Below are 14,859 nucleotides of genomic sequence, written 5' to 3'. Positions count from 1 at the left end.
TGCGATTATTGTTGTAATTGATGTTGTTGTTGTATTGGTGATTCTTATCACCGTTTTCCTCCCACTTTCTTTTGACTTGCTTCACATTGGCCTCTTCAGCAGTCTGTTCTTTAATTCTTTCTTCAATCTAGTTCACTAGTTTGTGAGCCATTCTACATGCCTGTTGTATGGAGGCGGGCTCGTGTGAACTTATATCTTCTTGGATTCTTTCCGGTAATCCTTTCACAAACGAGTCGATCTTCTCTTCCTCATCTTCGAATGCTCCCGGACACAATAGGCACAATTTTGTGAATCGTCTTTCGTACGTGGTAATATCAAATTCTTGGGTTCGTAACCCTCTAAGTTCTGTCTTGAGCTTATTGACCTCGGTTCTGGGATGGTATTTCTCGTTCATCAAGTGCTTGAATGCTGACCACGGTAGTGCGTACGCATCGTCTTGTCCCACTTACTCTAGATAGGTATTCCACCATGTTAACGCAGAACCTGTGAAGGTATGCATAGCGTACTTCACTTTGTCCTCTTCAGTACACTTACTTATGGCAAACACCAATTCGACCTTCTCGGTCCACCGTTTCAATCCGATCGGTCTTTCGGTTCCATCAAATTCCAAAGGTTTGCAGGCAGTGAATTCTTTGTAGGTGCATCCTACACGATTTCCTGTACTGCTAGATCCAAGGTTATTGTTGGTATGTAGCGCAGCCTGTACTGCGGCTATGTTTGAAGCTAGAAAAGTACAGAATTCCTCTTTATTCATATTCACGGTGTGTCGAGTGGTCGGTGCCATTTCCTTCAAAATAGTCAAATGGAACAAGTTAATCATACAGAATATTAAGAGTAGTTAATAGTATTTCGTAGCATAATATGAACTCATTTATAAAAGCTTTTTCTTCATATTAGCGTTTTATAAGTTTAAATTCGGGTAGTACCTACCCGTTAAGTTCATACTTAGTAGCTAATATACAATTCAACTACTACAATTCTATATGAAAAACTGATTATAATAATATTTCGCGTTCAAACTTTTATACAATATTTTACAAACTTACAATATCGCTTATTTTACATAAAGCATGAAATATAGCACACAATAACTTTGATACAAGATAGTTGTGAAGATAATTCTAGCTAGTACACAAGTCGTTCAGCAAAGGCAATAAAGATACGTAATTCATACGTCCAGAAACAAGTCATGCATTCTGGTTTTACTAGGACTACTTCCCATCCTTGGTCTTGTGGAACATAACCGTTATGGCCGTTGATAAGACAGCGTGTTGTAACGTCGTCAAAGGGACGAGGGTTACGTAATGACCAACAGTCTCGTAATAACCTAAAAACCTCATTTCTTACCCCAATTACCGACTCCGTCACTTATGGGAACGTTTTGTTTAATAGTTGTAGCCCGATGTTCTTGTTCTCACTTTGGTGAGAAGCGAACATTAATAATCCGTAAGCATAACATGCTTCTTTATGTTGCATGTTAGCCGCTTTTTCTAAATCACGAAGTCCAATATTCGGATATATTGAGTCAAAATAATTTCTTAACCCATTGCGTAAAATAGCATTTGGGTTCCCCGCAATATATGCGTCAAAGTAAACACATCGTAACTTATGGATTTCCCAATGTGATATCCCCCATCTTTCAAACGAAAGCCTTTTATAAACCAAGGCATTCTTGGAACGTTCTTCGAATGTCTTACAAACTGATCTCGCCTTAAATAGTTGTGCCGAAGAATTCTGACCGACTCTAGACAAGATTTCATCAATCATGTCTCCGGGTAGGTCTCTTAAAATATTGGGTTGTCTATCCATTTTGTGTTTTTATACTGTAAAATAGACAAGAGTTAGATTCATAAAAAAAATATACTTATTAATACAAGCAATTTTTACATATATCATAAAGCATAAGCACACTATATTACATATATTACACCACACGAATACAACTATCTTATTCCGACTAGCTTGTTTCTTCTTCTTCGGTTTTGGTTCGTTTTGCCAAGTTTCTAGGGATATATGATGTTCCCCTAATACGAGCCGTCGTTTTCCACATTGGTTTAGAAAAACCTGGTGGTTTAGAGGTTCCCGGGTCATTGTTACAACTTAAGGACTTCGGGGGTTGACGATACATATAAAGTTCATCGTGGTTGGAATTTGATTTCTTTATTTTTATGCCCTTTTCCTTATTATTTTCTTTTGCCTTTTTAAATTCAGTTGGGGTAATTTCTATAACATCATCGGAATTCTCGTCGGAATCCGATTCATCGGAGAATTGGTAATCCTCCCAATATTTTGCTTCCTTGGCGGAAACACCATTGACCATAATTAACCTTGGTCGGTTGGTTGAGGATTTTCTTTTACTTAAACGTTTTATTATTTCCCCCACCGGTTCTATTTCTTCATCCGGTTCCGATTCTTCTTCCGGTTCCGATTCTTCTTCCAGTTCCGACTCTTCTTCCGGTTCCTCTTCGGGAACTTGTGAATCAGTCCACGAATCATTCCAATTTACATTTGACTCTTCATTATTATTAGGTGAGTCAATGGGACTTGTTCTAGAGGTAGACATCTATCACATAATATCAAACTCGTTAAGAGATTAATATATCATATAATATTCACATGTTAAAAATATATAGTTTCCAACAAAATTTGTTAAGCAATCATTTTTCAAGTAAACACGGTCGAAGTCCAGACTCACTAATGCATCCTAACAAACTCAATAAGACACACTAATGCAAAATTCTAGTTCTCTAAGACCAACGCTCGGATACCAACTGAAATGTCCCGTTCTTATTGATTAAAAACGTTCCATATTAATTGATTTCGTTGCGAGGTTTTGACCACTATATGAGACGTTTTTCAAAGACTGCATTCATTTTTAAAACAAACCATAACCTTTATTTCATAAATAAAGGTTTAAAAAGCTTTACGTAGATTATCAAATAATGATAATCTAAAATCATCTGTTTACACACGACCATTACATAATGGTTTACAATACAAATATGTTACATCGAAATCAGTTTCTTGAATGCAGTTTTTACACAATATCATACAAACATGGACTCCAAATCTTGTCCTTATTTTAGTATGCAACAGCGGAAGCTCTTAGTATTCACCTGAGAATAAACATGCTTTAAACGTCAACAAAAATGTTGGTGAGTTATAGGTTTAACCTATATATATCAAATCGTAACAATAGACCACAAGATTTCATATTTCAATACACATCCCATACATAGAGATAAAAATCATTCATATGGTGAACACCTGGTAACCGACATTAACAAGATGCATATATAAGAATATCCCCATCATTCCGGGACAACCTTCGGATATGATATAAATTTCGAAGTACTAAAGCATCCGGTACTTTGGATGGGGTTTGTTAGGCCCAATAGATCTATCTTTAGGATTCGCGTCAATTAGGGTGTCTGTTCCCTAATTCTTAGATTAACAGACTTAATAATAAGGGGCATATTCGATTTCGATAATTCAACCATAGAATGTAGTTTCACGTACTTGTGTCTATTTTGTTAATCATTTATAAAACCTGCATGTATTCTCATCCCAAAAATATTAGATTTTAAAAGTGGGACTATAACTCACTTTCACAGATTTTTACTTCGTCGGGAAGTAAGACTTGGCCACTGGTCGATTCACGAACCTATAACAATATATACATATATATCAAAGTATGTTCAAAATATATTTACAACACTTTTAATATATTTTGATGTTTTAAGTTTATTAAGTCAGCTGTCCTCGTTAGTAACCTACAACTAGTTGTCCACAGTTAGATGTACAGAAATAAATCGATAAATATTATCTTGAATCAATCCACGACCCAGTGTATACGTATCTCAGTATTGATCACAACTCAAACTATATATATTTTGGAATCAACCTCAACCCTGTATAGCTAACTCCAACATTCACATATAGAGTGTCTATGGTTGTTCCGAAATATATATAGATGTGTCGACATGATAGGTCAAAACATTGTATACGTGTCTATGGTATCTCAAGATTACATAATATACAATACAAGTTGATTAAGTTATGGTTGGAATAGATTTGTTACCAATTTTCACGTAGTTAAAATGAGAAAAATTATCCAATCTTGTTTTACCCATAACTTCTTCATTTTAAATCCATTTTGAGTGAATCAAATTGCTATGGTTTCATATTGAACTCTATTTTATGAATATAAATATAAAAAGTATAGGTTTATAGTCGGAAAAATAAGTTACAAGTCATTTTTGTAAAGGTAGTCATTTCAGTCGAAAGAACGACGTCTAGATGACCATTTTAGAAAACATACTTCCACTTTGAGTTTAACCATAATTTTTGGATATAGTTTCATGTTCATAATAAAAATTATTTTCTCAGAATAACAACTTTTAAATCAAAGTTTATCATAGTTTTTAATTAACTAACCCAAAACAGCCCGCGGTGTTACTACGACGGCGTAAATCCTGTTTTACGGTGTTTTTCATATTTCCAGGTTTTAAATCATTAATTTAGCATATCATATAGATATAGAACATGTGTTTAGTTGATTTTAAAAGTCAATTTAGAAGGATTAACTTTTATTTGCGAACAAGTTTAGAATTAACTAAACTATGTTCTAGTGATTACAAGTTTAAACCTTCGAATAAGATAGCTTTATATGTATGAATCGAATGATGTTATGAACATCATTACTATCTTAAGTTCCTTGGATAAACCTACTGGAAAAGAGAAAAATGGATCTAGCTTCAACGGATCCTTGGATGGCTCGAAGTTCTTGAAGCAGAATCATGACACGAAAACAAGTTCAAGTAAGATCATCACTTGAAATAAGATTGTTATAGTTATAGAAATTGAACCAAAGTTTGAATATGATTATTACCTTGTATTAGAATGATAACTTACTGTAAGAAACAAAGATTTCTTGAGGTTGGATGATCACCTTACAAGATTGGAAGTGAGCTAGCAAACTTGAAAGTATTCTTGATTTGATGTAACTAGAACTTGTAGAATTTATGAAGAACACTTAGAACTTGAAGATAGAACTTGAGAGAGATCAATTATATGAAGAAAATTGAAGAATGAAAGTGTTTGTAGGTGTTTTTGGTCATTGGTGTATGGATTAGATATAAAGGATATGTAATTTTGTTTTCATGTAAATAAGTCATGAATGATTACTCATATTTTTGTAATTTTATGAGATATTTCATGCTAGTTGCCAAATGATGGTTCCCACATGTGTTAGGTTACTCACATGGGCTGCTAAGAGCTGATCATTGGAGTGTATATACCAATAGTACATACATCTAAAAGTTGTGTATTGTACGAGTACGAATACGGGTGCATACGAGTAGAATTGTTGATGAAACTGAACGAGGATGTAATTGTAAGCATTTTTGTTAAGTAGAAGTATTTTGATAAGTGTATTTAAGTCTTTCAAAAGTGTATAAATACATATTAAAACACTACATGTATATACATTTTAACTGATTCGTTAAGTCATCGTTAGTCGTTACATGTAAGTTTTGTTTTGAAACCTTTAGGTTAACGATCTTGTTAAATGTTGTTAACCCAATGTTTATAATATCAAATGAGATTTTAAATTATTATATTATCATGATATTATCATGTATGAATATCTCTTAATATGATATATATATATATACATTAAATGTCTTTACAACGATAATCGTTACATATATGTCTCGTTTAAAAATCATTAAGTTAGTAGTCTTGTTTTTACATATGTAGTTCATTGTTAATATACTTAATGATATGTTTACTTATCATAGTATCATGTTAACTATATATGTATCCATATATATGTCATCATATAGTTTTTACAAGTTTTAATGTTCTTGAATCACCGGTCAACTTGGGTGGTCAATTGTCTATATGAAACCTATTTCAATTAATCAAGTATTAACAAGTTTGATTGCTTAACATGTTGGAAACACTTAATCATGTAAATAACAATTTCATTTAATATATATATAAACATGGAAAAGTTCGGGTCACTACACATGTTATGCTTACGGATTAGTAATGTTCGCTTCTCACCAAAGTGAGAACAAGAACATCGGGCTACAACTATTAAACAAAACGTTCCCACAAGTGACGGAGTCGGTAATTGGGGTAAGAAATGAGGTTTTTAGATTGTTACGGGACTGTTGGACATTACGTAACCCTCGTCCCTTTGACGACGTTACAACACGCTGTCTTATCAACGGCCATAACGGTTATGTTCCACAAGACCAAGGATGGGAAGTAATCCTAGTAAAACCAGAATGCATGACTTGTTTCTGGACGTATGAATTACGTGTATTTATTGCCTTTGCTGAACGACTTGTGTACTAGCTAGAATTATCTTCACAACCATCTTGTATCAAATTTATTGTGTGCTATATTTCATGCTATATGTAAAATAAGCGGTATTGTAAGTTTGTAAAATATTGTGTAAAAGTTTGAACGCGAAATATTATTATAATCAGTTTTTCATATAGAATTGTAGTAGTTGAATTGTATATTAGCTACTAAGTATGAACTTAACGGGTAGGTACTACCCGAATTTAAACTTATAAAACGCTAATATGAAGAAAATGCTTTTATAAATGAGTTCATATTATGCTACGAAATACTGTTAACTACTCTTAATATTCTGTATGATTAACTTGTTCCATTTGACTATTTTAAAGGAAATGGCACCGACTACTCGACACACCGTGAATATGAATGAAGAGGAATTCCGTACTTTTCTAGCTTCAAACATAGCCACAGTACAGGCTGCGCTACATACCAACAATAACCTTGGATCTAACCGTACAGGAAATTGTGTAGGATGTACCTACAAAGAATTCACTGCCTGCAAACCTTTGGAATTTGATGGAACCGAAGGACCGATCGGATTGAAACGGTGGACCGAGAAGGTTGAATCGGTGTTTTCCATAAGTAAGTGTACTGAAGAGGATAAAGTGAAGTACGCTACGCATACCTTCACAGGTTCTGCGTTAACATGGTGGAATACCTATCTAGAGCAAGTGGGACAAGATGATGTGTACGCACTACCGTGGTCAGCATTCAAGCACTTGATGAACGAGAAGTACCGTCCCAGAACCGAGGTCAATAAGCTCAAGATAGAACTTAGAGGGTTACGAACCCAAGGATTTGATATTACCACGTACGAAAGACGATTCACATAATTGTGCCTATTGTATATATATATATATATATATATATATATATATATATATATATATATATATATATATATATATATATATATATAAAGTTTTAAAATAAAAGTTATTACAAAATTTGATTAAAAAGATAGTAGTTTTGATAAATATTTTTTTTACCTTTTCAATCTAAGTTTTTGTACTCCGTATATATAAATTGGAACAGAAAAGAAATAATTATCGAATCTTTTTGATCAAGTTTCAAACAGGTAATGTACCGTTTGTGAAAGGATTACCGGAAAGAATCCAAGAAGATATAAGTTCACACGAGCCCGCCTCCATACAACAGGCATGTAGAATGGCTCACAAACTAGAGAACCAGATTGAAGAAAGAATTAAAGAACAGACTGCTGAAGAGGCCAATGTGAAGCAAGTCAAAAGAAAGTGGGAGGAAAACGGTGATAAGAATCACCAATACAACAACAACAGCAATTACAACAATAATCGCAACAATTATCCCAACAATCGCAACATCAATCGCAACTACAACAAACGGCCCAACAACAACAACAACAACAACAACAACAACTACAACAATCATCCCAACAACAATAATAAACGCAACAACAACAACAATCAGAAGCAGCAATGCCAAAGGTGTGAAAAGTATCACTCGGGGTTCTGCACCAAATTTTGCAACAAGTGTAAAAGAAATGGTTATAGCGCGGCGAAGTGTGAGGTCTACGGACCTGGGGTTAATAGAACGAAAGGAACAAATGGTGTCGGAACGAGTAATGGCGGAGCAAGTAGTGTCGGAGCAAGTTATGCCAATGTAGTTTGTTATAAATGTGGAAAACCGGGCCACATTATTAGAAATTGCCCGAACCAGGAGAACACAAATGAACAAGGCCGCGGAAGAGTTTTCAATATTAATGCGGCAGAGGCACAGGAAGACCCGGAGCTTGTTACAGGTACGTTTCTTATTGACAATAAATCTGCTTACGTTTTATTTGTTTCTGGTGCGGATAGAAGCTATATGAGTAGAGATTTCTGTGCTAAATTAAGTTGTCCATTGACGCCTTTGGATAGTAAATTTTTACTCGAATTAGCAAATGGTAAATTAATTTCAGCAGATAATATATGTCGGAATCAAGAAATTAAACTGGTTAGCGAAACATTTAAGATTGATTTGATACCAGTAGAGTTAGGGAGTTTTGATGTGATAATCGGTATGGACTGGTTGAAAGAAGTGAAAGCAGAGATCGTTTGTTACAAAAATGCAATTCGCATTATACGAGAAAAAGGAAAACCCTTAATGGTGTACGGAGAAAAGGGCAACACGAAGCAACATCTTATTAGTAATTTGAAGGCACAAAAACTAATAAGAAAAGGCTGCTATGCTGTTCTAGCACACGTCGAGAAAGTACAAACTGAAGAAAAGAGCATCAATGATGTTCCCATTGCAAAAGAATTTCCCGATGTATTTCCGAAAGAATTACCGGGATTACCCCCACATCGATCCATTGAATTTCAAATAGATCTTGTACCAGGAGCTGCACCAATAGCTCGTGCTCCTTACAGACTCACACCCAGCGAGATGAAAGAACTGCAAAGCCAATTACAAGAACTTTTAGAGCGTGGTTTCATTCGACCAAGCACATCACCGTGGGGAGCTCCTGTTTTGTTTGTCAAGAAGAAAGATGGTACATTCAGGTTGTGTATCGACTACCGAGAGTTGAACAAACTTACCATCAAGAACCGCTACCCACTACCGAGAATCGACGACTTATTTGATCAACTACAAGGCTCGTCTGTTTATTCAAAGATTGACTTACGTTCCGGGTATCATCAAATGCGGGTGAAAGAAGATGATATTCCAAAGACTGCTTTCAGAACACGTTACGGTCATTACGAGTTTATGGTCATGCCGTTTGGTTTAACTAATGCACCAGCTGTGTTCATGGACCTTATGAACCGAGTGTGTGGACCATACCTTGACAAGTTTGTCATTGTTTTCATTGATGACATACTTATTTACTCAAAGAATGACCAAGAACACGGTGAACATTTGAGAAAGGTGTTAGAAGTATTGAGGAAGGAAGAATTGTACGCTAAGTTTTCAAAGTGTGCATTTTGGTTGGAAGAAGTTCAATTCCTCGGTCACATAGTGAACAAAGAAGGTATTAAGGTGGATCCGGCAAAGATAGAAACTGTTGAAAAGTGGGAAACCCCGAAAACTCCGAAACACATACGCCAGTTTTTAGGACTAGCTAGTTACTACAGAAGGTTCATCCAAGACTTTTCCAGAATAGCAAAACCCTTGACTGCATTAACGCATAAAGGGAAGAAATTTGAATGGAATGATGAACAAGAGAAAGCGTTTCAGTTATTGAAGAAAAAGCTAACTACGGCACCTATATTGTCATTGCCTGAAGGGAATGATGATTTTGTGATTTATTGTGATGCATCAAAGCAAGGTCTCGGTTGTGTATTAATGCAACGAACAAAGGTGATTGCTTATGCGTCTAGACAATTGAAGATTCACGAACAAAATTATACGACGCATGATTTGGAATTAGGCGCGGTTGTTTTTGCATTAAAGACTTGGAGGCACTACTTATATGGGGTCAAAAGTATTATATATACCGACCACAAAAGTCTTCAACACATATTTAATCAGAAACAACTGAATATGAGGCAGCGTAGGTGGATTGAATTGTTGAATGATTATAACTTTGAGTTTCGTTACCACCCGGGGAAGGCAACTGTGGTAGCCGATGCCTTGAGCAGGAAGGATAGAGAACCCATTCGAGTAAAATCTATGAATATAATGATTCATAATAACCTTACCACTCAAATAAAGGAGGCGCAACAAGGAGTTTTAAAAGAGGGAAATTTAAAGGATGAAATACCCAAAGGATCGAAGAAGCATCTTAATATTCGAGAAGATGGAACCCGGTATAGGGCTGAAAGGATTTGGGTACCAAAATTTGGAGATATGAGAGAAATGGTACTTAGAGAAGCTCATAAAACCAGATACTCAATACATCCTGGAACGGGGAAGATGTACAAGGATCTCAAGAAACATTTTTGGTGGCCGGGTATGAAAACCGATGTTGCTAAATACGTAGGAGAATGTTTGACGTGTTCTAAGGTCAAAGCTGAGCATCAGAAACTATCAGGTCTACTTCAACAACCCGAAATCCCGGAATGGAAATGGGAAAACATTACCATGGATTTCATCACTAAATTGCCAAGGACTGCAAGTGGTTTTGATACTATTTGGGTAATAGTTGATCGTCTCACCAAATCAGCACACTTCCTGCCAATAAGAGAAGATGACAAGATGGAGAAGTTAGCACGACTGTATTTGAAGGAAGTCGTCTCCAGACATGGACTACCAATCTCTATTATCTCTGATAGGGATGGCAGATTTATTTCAAGATTCTGGCAGACATTACAGCAAGCATTAGGAACTCGTCTAGACATGATTACTGCCTATCATCCACAAACTGATGGGCAGAGCGAAAGGACGATACAAACGCTTGAAGACATGCTACGAGCATGTGTTATTGATTTCGGAAACAGTTGGGATCGACATCTACCGTTAGCAGAATTTTCCTACAACAACAGCTACCATTCAAGCATTGAGATGGCGCCGTTTGAAGCACTTTATGATAGAAAGTGCAGGTCTCCGATTTGTTGGAATGAAGTGGGGGATAGACAGATTACGGGTCCGGAGATTATACAAGAAACTACCGAGAAGATCATCCAAATTCAACAACGGTTGAAAACCGCCCAAAGTCGACAAAAGAGCTACGCTGACATTAAAAGAAAAGATATAGAATTTGAAATTGGAGAGATCGTCATGCTTAAAGTTGCACCTTGGAAAGGCGTCGTTCGATTTGGTAAACGAGGGAAATTAAATCCAAGGTATATTGGACCATTCAAGATTATTGATCGTGTCGGACCAGTAGCTTACCGTCTTGAGTTACCTCAACAACTTGCAGCTGTACATAACACTTTCCACGTCTCGAATTTGAAGAAATGTTTTGCTAAAGAAGATCTCACTATTCCATTAGATGAAATCCAAATTAACGAAAAACTCCAATTTATCGAAGAACCAGTCGAAATAATGGATCGTGAGGTTAAAAGACTTAAGCAAAACAAGATACCAATTGTTAAGGTTTGATGGAATGCTCGTAGAGGACCCGAGTTCACCTGGGAGCGTGAAGATCAGATGAAGAAGAAATACCCGCATCTATTTCCAGAAGATTCGTCAACACCTTCAACAGCTTAAAATTTTGGGACGAAATTTATTTAACGGGTAGGTACTGTAGTGACCCGAACTTTTCCATGTTTATATATATTAATTGAGATTGATATTTACATGATTAAATGTTTCCAACATGTTAAGCAATCAAACTTTTTAAGACTTGATTAATTGAAATATGTTTCATATAGACAATTGACCACCCAAGTTGACCGGTGATTCACGAACGTTAAAACTTGTAAAAACTATATGATGACATATATATGGATATATATATATATATAGTTAACATGATACTATGATAAGTAAACATATCATTAAGTATATTAACAATGAACTACATATGTAAAAACAAGACTACTAACTTAATGATTTTTAAACGAGACATATATGTAACGATTATCGTTGTAAAGACATTTAATGTATATATATCATATTAAGAGATATTCATACATGATAATATCATGATAATATAATAATTTAAAATCTCATTTGATATTATAAACATTGGGTTAACGACATTTAACAAGATCGTTAACCTAAAGGTTTCAAAACAACACTTACATGTAACGACTAACGATGACTTAACGACTCAGTTAAAATGTATATACATGTAGTGTTTTGATATGTATTTATACACTTTTTAAAGACTTCAATACACTTATCAAAATACTTCTACTTAACAAAAATTCTTACAATTACATCCTCGTTCAGTTTCATCAACAATTCTACTCGTATGCACCCGTATTCGTACTCGTACAATACACAGCTTTTAGATGTATGTACTATTGGTATATACACTCCAATGATTAGCTCTTAGCAGCCCATGTGAGTCACCTAACACATATGGGAACCATCATTTGGCAACTAGCATGAAATATCTCATAAAATTACAAAAATATGAGTAATCATTCATGACTTATTTACATGAAAACAAAATTACATATCCTTTATATCTAATCCATACACCAACGACCAAAAACACCTACAAACACTTTTATTCTTCAATTTTCTTCATCTAATTGATCTCTCTCAAGTTCTATCTTCAAGTTCTAAGTGTTCTTCATAAATTCTACAAGTTCTAGTTACATAAAATCAAGAATACTTTCAAGTTTGCTAGCTCACTTCCAATCTTGTAAGGTGATCATCCAACCTCAAGAAATCTTTGTTTCTTACAATAGGTTATCATTATAATATAAGGTAATAATCATATTCAAACTTTGGTTCAATTTCTATAACTATAACAATCTTATTTCAAGTGATGATCTTACTTGAACTTGTTTTCGTGTCATGATTCTGCTTCAAGAACTTCGAGCCATCCAAGGATCCGTTGAAGCTAGATCCATTTTTCTATTTTCTAGTAGGTTTATCCAAGGAACTTAAGGTAGTAATGATATTCATAACATCATTCGATTCATACATATAAAGCTATCTTTTTCGAAGGTTTAAACTTGTAATCACTAGAACATAGTTTAGTTAATTCTAAACTTGTTCGCAAACAAAAGTTAATCCTTCTAACTTAACTTTTAAAATCAACTAAGCACATGTTCTATATCTATATGATATGCTAACTTAATAATTTAAAACCTGGAAACACGAAAAACACCGTAAAACCGGATTTACGCCGTCGTAGTAACACCGCGGGCTGTTTTGGGTTAGTTAATTAAAAACTATGATAAACTATGATTTAAAAGTTGTTATTCTGAGAAAATGATTTTTATTATAAACATGAAACTATATCCAAAAATTATGGTTAAACTCAAAGTGGAAGTATGTTTTCTAAAATGGTCATCTAGACGTCGTTCTTTCGACTGAAATGACTACCTTTACAAAAATGACTTGTAACTTATTTTTCTGACTATAAACCTATAATTTTTCTGTTTAGATTCATAAAATAGAGTTCAATATGAAACCATAGCAATTTGATTCACTCAAAACGGATTTAAAATGAAGAAGTTATGGGTAAAACAAGATTGGATAATTTTTCTCATTTTAGCTACGTGAAAATTGGTAACAAATCTATTCCAACCATAACTTAATCAACTTGTATTGTATATTATGTAATCTTGAGATACCATAGACACGTATACAATGTTTCGACCTATCATGTCAACACATCTATATATATTTCGGAACAACCATAGACACTTTATATGTGAATGTTGGAGTTAGCTATACAGGGTTGAGGTTGATTCCAAAATATATATAGTTTGAGTTGTGATTAATACTGAGATACGTATACACTGGGTCTTGGATTGATTCAAGATAATATTTATCGATTTATTTCTGTACATCTAACTGTGGACAACTAGTTGTAGGTTACTAACGAGGACAGCTGACTTAATAAACTTAAAACATCAAAATATATTAAAAGTGTTGTAAATATATTTTGAACATACTTTGATATATATGTATATATTGTTATAGGTTCGTGAATCAACCAGTGGCCAAGTCTTACTTCCCGACGAAGTAAAAATCTGTGAAAGTGAGTTATAGTCCCACTTTTAAAATCTAATATTTTTGGGATGAGAATACATGCAGGTTTTATAAATGATTTATAAAATAGACACAAGTACGTGAAACTACATTCTATGGTTGAATTATCGAAATCGAATATGCCCCTTTTTATTAAGTCTGGTAATCTAAGAATTAGGGAACAGACACCCTAATTGACGCGAATCCTAAAGATAGATCTATTGGGCCTAACAAACCCCATCCAAAGTACCGGATGCTTTAGTACTTCGAAATATATATCATATCCGAAGGGTGTCCCGGAATGATGGGGATATTCTTATATATGCATCTTGTTAATGTCGGTTACCAGGTGTTCACCATATGAATGATTTTTATCTCTATGTATGGGATGTGTATTGAAATATGAAATCTTGTGGTCTATTATTATGATTTGATATATATAGGTTAAACCTATAACTCACCAACATTTTTGTTGACGTTTTAAGCAATGTTTATTCTCAGGTGATTATTAAGAGCTTCCGCTGTCGCATACTTAAATAAGGACGAGATTTGGAGTCCATGCTTGTATGATATTGTGTAAAAACTGCATTCAAGAAACTTATTTTGTTGTAACATATTTGTATTGTAAACCATTATGTAATGGTCGTGTGTAAACAGGATATTTTAGATTATCATTATTTGATAATCTACGTAAAGCTTTTTAAACCTTTATTGATGAAATAAAGGTTATGGTTTGTTTTAAAATGAATGCAGTCTTTGAAAAACGTCTCATATAGAGGTCAAAACCTCGCAACGAAATCAATTAATATGGAACGTTTTTAATCAATAAGAACGGGACATTTCAGTTTTTCCCAAATATTTTTCGAAACGAGACCTCGAAAGCATTCAATTTTGCCTTTTTTCGATTTTGACCGTTTTCATTCATAT

Source organism: Rutidosis leptorrhynchoides, chromosome 10, assembly GCF_046630445.1.
Source record: "Rutidosis leptorrhynchoides isolate AG116_Rl617_1_P2 chromosome 10, CSIRO_AGI_Rlap_v1, whole genome shotgun sequence".
Lineage (NCBI taxonomy): Eukaryota > Viridiplantae > Streptophyta > Magnoliopsida > Asterales > Asteraceae > Rutidosis > Rutidosis leptorrhynchoides.
Note: the sequence above shows the minus strand (reverse complement) of the source record.